This window comes from Eumetopias jubatus, unplaced genomic scaffold (assembly GCF_037043125.1).
Source record: "Eumetopias jubatus isolate StellerSeaLion01/CBP00866 unplaced genomic scaffold, mEumJub1_p1.0 scaffold_3, whole genome shotgun sequence".
Lineage (NCBI taxonomy): Eukaryota > Metazoa > Chordata > Mammalia > Carnivora > Otariidae > Eumetopias > Eumetopias jubatus.
The window spans coordinates 159,664,332-159,672,601 of NW_028274809.1; positions in this window are offsets into that span (position 1 = coordinate 159,664,332).

Below are 8,270 nucleotides of genomic sequence, written 5' to 3' on the forward strand. Positions count from 1 at the left end.
TTCGTAGATGTCCCTATTTATTACTGCCTTGCTTTTTATAATGTCCACATGTGTGGAGTGTGTCATTTTGATATTTTTATTCTCATAGACGGCTTTTGAAGCAGGAAAAGAGTTGAGAGGTGTAAAAGAAGGAAATACAAGAATTGAAGGATCCCCTAATGCCCACTGTGTACATACTCAAGGTTGAACCAGCCTGTACATTTCTAAGGTTCACATCTCCATCAGTCTTTTTTGTCTGTTCATTTCCTGGGGGGGTGTGGAACCTAGTAGAACGAAGAGACATTGCTATCAGAGTTGTAAAATGGTGTATTACCCTGTGAGCAATTGCACTTGGAAAGGAACCAGTAATTTATATGAGAAGTGTTTAAGATTGCCTGCTCACCCAGTGATCCATGCCAGGTCAGTTCCAGTAATGCCAGAAAACAAAAGGAGGTGCACATCACCGGGAAAGAGACACCTCATATGGCTTAAGAGCTTGTGAAGGGGAGCACTAAAATGCCATTTTCTCAAATGAACTGGTCATTACCATTTAAAATCCTGAGGGGCTGTGGGACCAGGGAGGAGAGAAAGAATTTTTCTTTTGATTTAACAGGGCTCTGAAGGACTAGTTTTAAGGGGGAGGTGTTTTGTTGTGATTGTCTCAGCCCTGTGCTTTAGCAAAGGTTAAATCCTGAAACAAAGGTACGTTTTTTTAACAATGGAATGGAAAAGGATGAACACAATGGCTCTGAGAATGTAATTCGCCCATTTTAAACTTAGAAATGAACTGAGCATTACCAGTACAAATAGGAATACAGCCTCTCTGCTGGTAATGCCTATGCCCGGCTCTAAGTTGTTAATTTTTTATTTGAATACATTTTCCCAAATCAACCCCTCACTCCACCCGTTTTCAGGAGAGGACTATGGATGGATACTGGCAGGATGTTATATAAGAAATCACTTCCTAAGAAATCTTCACAGGCCTCTTTCTTCTTGTTTAACGTAATCAAAGCACAGGCTCTGAGCAGGGGGACAGGTCCCACCACTGCCATCCTCAGGCACGTGCTTTCCCCACAAATTGTAAAGTCATTTTAGTTTTGAACCGGAGTTCAGTTCATTCACATGTCCAGCATACCTTCCCTTGTGTATTTAGCGAAGGAACTAAAGAAATGTAAGTCAGAATTTATAATTTACCAATTGGCTCAAGATTCAGCACATCCAGGAATCTTGGCAGATTTATCGCTGTGTATTGTAACATTCATGCATTTCAGTGGGTAAGGCAGTTTTCTTATGCTTTCCCACTTGTTGATATGTTTCTCTTCAGGTGGTCTCAAGTCATTCCTATTCCTTTTGCATAGCTAGGATAATGCGTAGCACGTCGTGCTGGACGTTCAGTAAAGGTCAGCTGGGTAATTAGAAGTGCTTCTATATTCTCCACCCATTTGCTTTGTCCCCAAATTGCGTAGACAGCTCATTCCTTAAATTATATATTATATGATTCAGAACAGGATATTGAGGACTCACAAAGTTTTAGATATGCTCGTTTTTTTGTTCTGATATGCAATTAATTTAGGGAAATTCTTGAGGCAAAGATCCAGAGATGCCAGATCAGATAGAAAAGAGAATCTTAATGCTTACCCCTTTAAGGCTTGTAGCTGGGACTCATACAGAAAAAAATCTTTTCTTAGTCATTGGACTAAGGGGTCCATTGGGGGTCTTCACCAAGAATGGAATATAAGTGATAGTATATTCTGATGTGCTGCTACACATGATGAGGGAATGCAGGTTCGTATGTGAAATTCTGCCTCCCAAAATGTGAGCAAGCAGAGGTGTGGGCAATAATCTGTATACTTTTTACTTTAATACTACCGTCACCTTAATGTACATAATCTCTGTTACACAAAGCACACATATTTTTATGTACTGATTGTATGCTGGTTCCTGAGGATGTAAAGAAGACAAAGATATTCATTCTGATGAGACTTTCATATATATTATCTCAGTTGAGTCTTATTACCATAACATCACTGAACTTTTGTGTTAGGGAAGCCTGGAAGATCATCTAATCCTAGAATTGCAGGTCTCATCCTGCCATTTGCTGATCCAATGAACATGCCAGACATCACAAAAGATTCTCAGATCCTTCCTTGGGAGCTCAGAGGCAATCTCAGAAACCTTCCCAATGTAGGATTGCAGGCAGCCTCTCACTACCAAATCCATTAGATACATCCTTATACATCATCCCTGATCTTGCAAAAGAGGAAACTGACATATTTTGTTAAAATATGAGAACTTGACTTTAGACTCACAGCTACGTTGAGGCTGAAGCCAGGAATTAGATTCAAGTCCTCAATGAGGTTTATTACCCCCCCGCAACTATTCTCGAAGGAAATCTTTTTGAAGTAAAGAGAGGAAATATTTTCTTATCACTTCATATATAAAGGGACTGAAAAAAAAATAGACTGGATCTGGCCTCATGGTTCTCTGTCAGTTTCTACCACTGTTTAATGAATTTCTATATGCCTTACAGAGCTACCGATGTGTTCTCAGTTGCTGCTTAGATGTATGCACTCACGGGCTACAAGGCAGCACGATGAGGTTGGAGAATCCTGAAAAAGAGTTGAGGAAATACTGTTATTTCAGGGATAAGATTTTGAGATCTAGAGAAATACTTAACTAATGTGTGATGTTAAAAAGTTAGTCAAAGTGCAAAAACCCCTGGGGTTCCTCGACTTTTGTGACTACCTCTGGTTTCCTTTGATTAGAAAAGGGCAGCATCTACCAGTAAAAGTCATTTGTTGAAGTGCTTTGCAAAATCAAGCATGAAACCAGCAGTTGATTGTGTAAACACATTACTTATCTGTAGTCTCTTACCAGCCTTAGTTTGCTTTTCCATAGGCGACCATCCAGCCTCTTTCTCCTATCCTTTTTCATCCTGACTTCAAGAAAGGCCACTCTCTACTTCTTTTCCAAGAGATGATTCAGGGATCACTCACAGCTATTCCCAACAGAGCAATAGCACAGCCCTCCTGCTGCCCCATTTAAATTGTCTGAACTGCGTGGCTTTTTCATTTACTCTCCCTTTAGAGTGAGGCTGCAAAGTAGAGAAGACTTGAATGGCCTTGTATCTTCAAAGAAGCGCCTTGAGCTCTGGAATGTAACAAAGTGGGAGAAACCACTGAACACCAGGAAATGTCAACAATGAGGCGGGAATGCCTGGGCAGGTGGATTGGGGCCTTACCCTAGGCATTCTCTAGGACAAGGCAACTGACTCAGCCGAACAAGAAAATGGGTCTTTTTCCCACAGAAACAAATCTGACTGGTTTTGAAACACACCGATAACAGCAAGTGCATAAAATCAAACATATGCTTACCAGGGAGTGCTTTGTTTTATTTTTATGTAAGAGATTTGATTGACACATTGGTGATAGTTCTTAGTAAAGAAGAATTAAAACTTCCAACAGTCTGAACATTTTGGTCCTAATAGGAAGCTTTAGACCTTGACTAAATAAAGCATTAAAAAAGACACAAGATCAAACCAATTTCAATAGCTAAAATGCATTTACACTTATTTGTAGTCTATTTAAAGTAGAACTTAAAGGAAAGCAAAAATGTTCCCAAATGCTATATGCCAATAGTAACCATTGGAAACTTAATTACTTCCAAACACCGAATATGAAAGTAAAGAATTAATCATGTATAATTGATAAGCTTCATTGTAACTATAATAAGTTTTAGGTGCCACATCCAGTAACCAAACAGACGGTATTTTATACACAAATGTAAAGAAATAAACTCTTCAATGTTGCTTTTTATCTTATATTCAGGAAGATTCATTATCAGTTTCTTAGCCAAAGCGTTCTAATAAATCTGATTGTTTGTTGAGTATCCAAAAGAAGCCTTCCCAATCAGGAATTGTCAAAAGCAAATGTGCAAAGTTATGTATATTCGATTTATGTACGTTAGTATTATTACCAATCATAAGACATAAGAAATTCAAAATCAATGTCAAAGTAATGCTGCATTTGAAGTCTTCTACATGTGTACAGCCCTTATGCTGAGCATTTTTTAAAAGAATATCTTCTATGAATATATGCTTATATTTTTACAGTTTGATTATCTATTATTTTAATAATAAGATTACTAATATATCTTTTTATAGTTTAGCTACACAGGAACAGTTTCAAGGAATTGCTTTACACACACACACACACACATGCTTATTTTCAGAATTTTCTAAATAGCAATTATTTTCTTTATAGTCTATAACCCATGGTATTTTTGGTATCAAAAAATACTTACTTTTTGTTTCTACTTAAGTAATTTTAGTCTCTGAAAGCACTTGCTAATCATAACAACACAGCAAAAGTTTGTTTTGTAAACATTTTATTTTATTATCAGCCTTTGTTTTCTGATACAATGCTTTAAAAATATCCTCTGTTGTATAAAGGACATTGTTGGAAAAAGGCAGCTCAAAACTTGTCCTTCCCTTCCTTTCATTGATCTGTTGCCTCTTAGGTAATATGAACAGCTGTCTCCAGCTCACCCACAAGTGAGCTGAACATAATAATAAGGTAATGTTACTGGCCTGTATCTATGAATGATTATGCAGAGGGTGCCAGTTCTTTTCTACTAAAGATAAGGTAACAAAGATACTATAGAGAAGAAAGCTGGTTAGCAAAAGCAAGCGGGTGCTTCTGACTTTAAGGTTTAGTTATTTCTCTGCTAACCACTGGGTTTCTCTTTCAGTTGGGTTTCCAATAAGGTGAAGGTGCCCTCTATAGGAGACTCTCAGCAAATACTGCCTCTTTATGTTTGGGTGATAGCATACAAGTTTCCCCCCTTTCCAATTTATAAACACACACACACACACACACACACACACACACACACACACACACACAGTACTCTCTGTTAACACAAGTTTGAACTCTTTATAAATCCTAGAGGGAAATTAGTAAAAAGCCCATAATCAGCTATGTAAATCTAGTGCCTTTTCAAATGAGAGAAATTCAACACTGAGAAAGCTGTTACAGCACATCGGTGTTTGATATTTACTGACATTGTGGTATGTAATAGGATGGGTCTTATAAATTTAGACATGTTGTTGAAAGCAGAAAGACAGAACGTCTTGGCATAGTTCAGTGAAAAGTGGATCTAAACAGAAGAATCCACATGCAGAGAGACACATTCACCACCTAATAAATACACCTCCCCAAAAGATCTTCTTATCTTCCCTTCTTATAAAGGTTACCATAATGCAGATTCATTATCAGTCCCACTGGGTAGCATATAGCTTGGTAAGAAATTGCTTTTGTTAGCATGCTCATAGAAAGAGATTAGCTATTTCACCAGATCTCTTGGGGCTGTTTGAAATTTTGGGAATTCTCTCTGTAATTTAAAATGGAAGTTAAAGCCAATGTGAATAGACTAGGGAAAATCTCACAAATTATACCTCTCCATCTGGAAGTTTCTTCATCACTCGTTGCAAAAGCACAAGCTGAAATCGCATTTGTTACAGGCAGGAGAGATTTCATCAGTGATGATGCAATTATGTTTATATTAATGTTTTAATAACTAAGCATTTTGGTTGCAAAGAAAAATCTAAAATTTAAATGTCTGATAGGGTTTGGTTTTAATTTTTGGTCTTTAGGGACTTTGCATATTAGAATTTATCACCGAATCCATCTATTTACATTCTTTGGACTATGACTTTATCCTCTATGGAATGTGTGTAGGAGTCTAGTATCAACTGTATTTCAAGTTAGGGGATGAACAAGTGGGCATGGGAGCATAAGAGAAAGGAGTAGCTGCCTCCTTCTACCTACCCATCTACTCTGTCCTTTGCTATCATTCAAACATCCCTTCTCTGTGAATCTATGTTCCCATAGAGTGGAGTATGTACCTCAAGGACAACAATGTTTACGGAGCAATTACTATATGCCAGGCACTGTGTTAAATGCTTTATATAGGTGATCTCATTTAATCTTCCTAACACATGAGAAAGACAGGCAATTATTACTCCCAAAACAAAAATGAGCAGACTGAGGCTTGAGAAGTTAAATTCCAGTCCACTCCAGGCCTGCTCTCTACTCCGCTATGATACACTCCCTCTTGATCTCACTTATTTTCCCACCTCTCTTTCACATGCTCAGCTTATCTGTGTCCCTGTCTTCCTAACACAGCTGCCTCGTGAATCCCGAACCAGGACTAATATAGCAATCTGCTATCCCTCTGGATGACTGAGCATTGCTAAAGACTGTCCCATAGCTATGCAGATTGGTAGCCTTAATTACTGATGACTCTTAGTTACAAGCTTTACATTTAAGCCAGTTTATCTAGAAAGGGTGCTGAAGAAGTTCACATCATCACATTTATAGGAGGTCATGTCTCCAGTTAGTCCCAGGGATAACTGCAACCAGAGATTTCAAGCGTCTCCTTATATTATCTCTGATCTCCGAGGACACATTTTTCAGGATGTTTTCCTCCAGTTTCTTGGTCTAGATTCTTTCACACAGCTGAATTCACAGTGCCAAGCAGCAACCACACTCTGTGCTTCTAGCTCTACCACCAGAGATGGACTGAGATTAGCTTTCTTGATACCTGAGTTCCAAAATCCAAGAACGGGCTCTGAATGGGTCACCTTAATTTAAATAATGGGTGAAGAAACCTGTCAAGGGTAATATTAGCTAGTGATTAAGAATGTGTGAGATGCGAAACGAAACACCTGGGATTTAAAGCCTGGTCTGCGTATGACCAGGACAAGTTTAAAGCTGAGAAATTTCTTAGAACGGGGAGACTTTTTCAGATGAACAATTGAGGAGTGCTTGACAGACAATCACCAGATGCTTGCTATACAACCATGATCCCGGGATCCTGGGATCAAGTCCCGGGTTGGGCTCCCTGCTCAGCGGGGAGCCTACTTCTCCCTGTCCCACTCCCCCTGCTTGTGCTCTCTCTCTCTCTCTGTCAAATAAATAAGTAAATAAATAATTAAATCTTTAAAAAAAGAATATAATATTTAAATAATTTTATATTCTACTTCTTCTTTAATAAATTTCCTGAGAATCTCCTTTTTGCCTTCTTATTGAGACTGTCTTTTCCTCATTGCATATCCATTCCTCCTTTGTTGAAGATTATTTGACCATATAATTGTTTATTTCTGAGTTTTATGCTCTATTCCATTAATCTCTGTGTCTATTTTATGCCACCACCATACTGTTTCAATTACTATCACTTTTTAATGTAACTTGAAATCTGAAATTATGATACCTCCAATATTGTTATCCTTTTTTCAAGATTCCTCTAATTGAGGTCTTTTGTGGTTTCATACAAATTTTAGGGTTGTTTATTGGGCATTTGAATTTTCTTCTTCTATCAACTGTCTGTTCTTTGCCCATTAATATTTTTACCATTTATGTGTTTTCTTTTTGATGTATAGAATTCATTTAATTATTCTCAATACTAAACCTTTGGCAGTTATGTGTTGAAAATATATCACACCCCCGTCTGTTGCTTGCATTTTCACTTTCTTTGTGACAGTTTTTGATGAACACGCATTCTTAATTTTAATGTAGTCAAATTACTATTTTTTCTTTATAGATTTCTCATTTTGTGTCTTGCATAAGAAATTTTCCCTACTCTAAGAACACAGAATTATTCTCTAGGTTTTTTCCACAATTTAATATTTTTCTTTATACACTTAAGTCTTTAATAGAGTGGAAATTGATGGGTTGTTTTTTATTTTTTTAATTTTTTACTGTTATGTTAATCACCATACATTACATCATTAGTTTTTAATGTAGTGTTCCATGATTCATTGTTTGTGCATAACACCCAGTGCTCCACGCAGAACGTGCCCTCTTTAATACCCATCACCAGGCTAACCCATCCCCCCACCCCCCAAAACCCTCAGTTTGTTTCTCAGAGTCCACAGTCTCTCATGGTTCGTCTTCCCTTCCGATTTCCTTCATTTTTCATTTCCTACTATTTTTTTTTTTACATATAATGTATTATTTGTTTCAGAGGTACAGGTCTGTGATTCATCAGTCTTACACAATTCACAGCGCTCACCATAGCACATACCCTCCCCAATGTCTATCACCCAGCCACCCCAACCCTCCCACCCCCCACCACTCCAGCAACCCTCAGTTTGTTTCCTGAGATTAAGAATTCCTCATATCAGTGCGATCAAATGATACATGTCTTTCTCTGACTGACTTATTAGCTTAGCATAATATCCTCTAGTTCCATCCATGTTGTTGCAAAAGGCAAGATTCATTTTTCTTGAT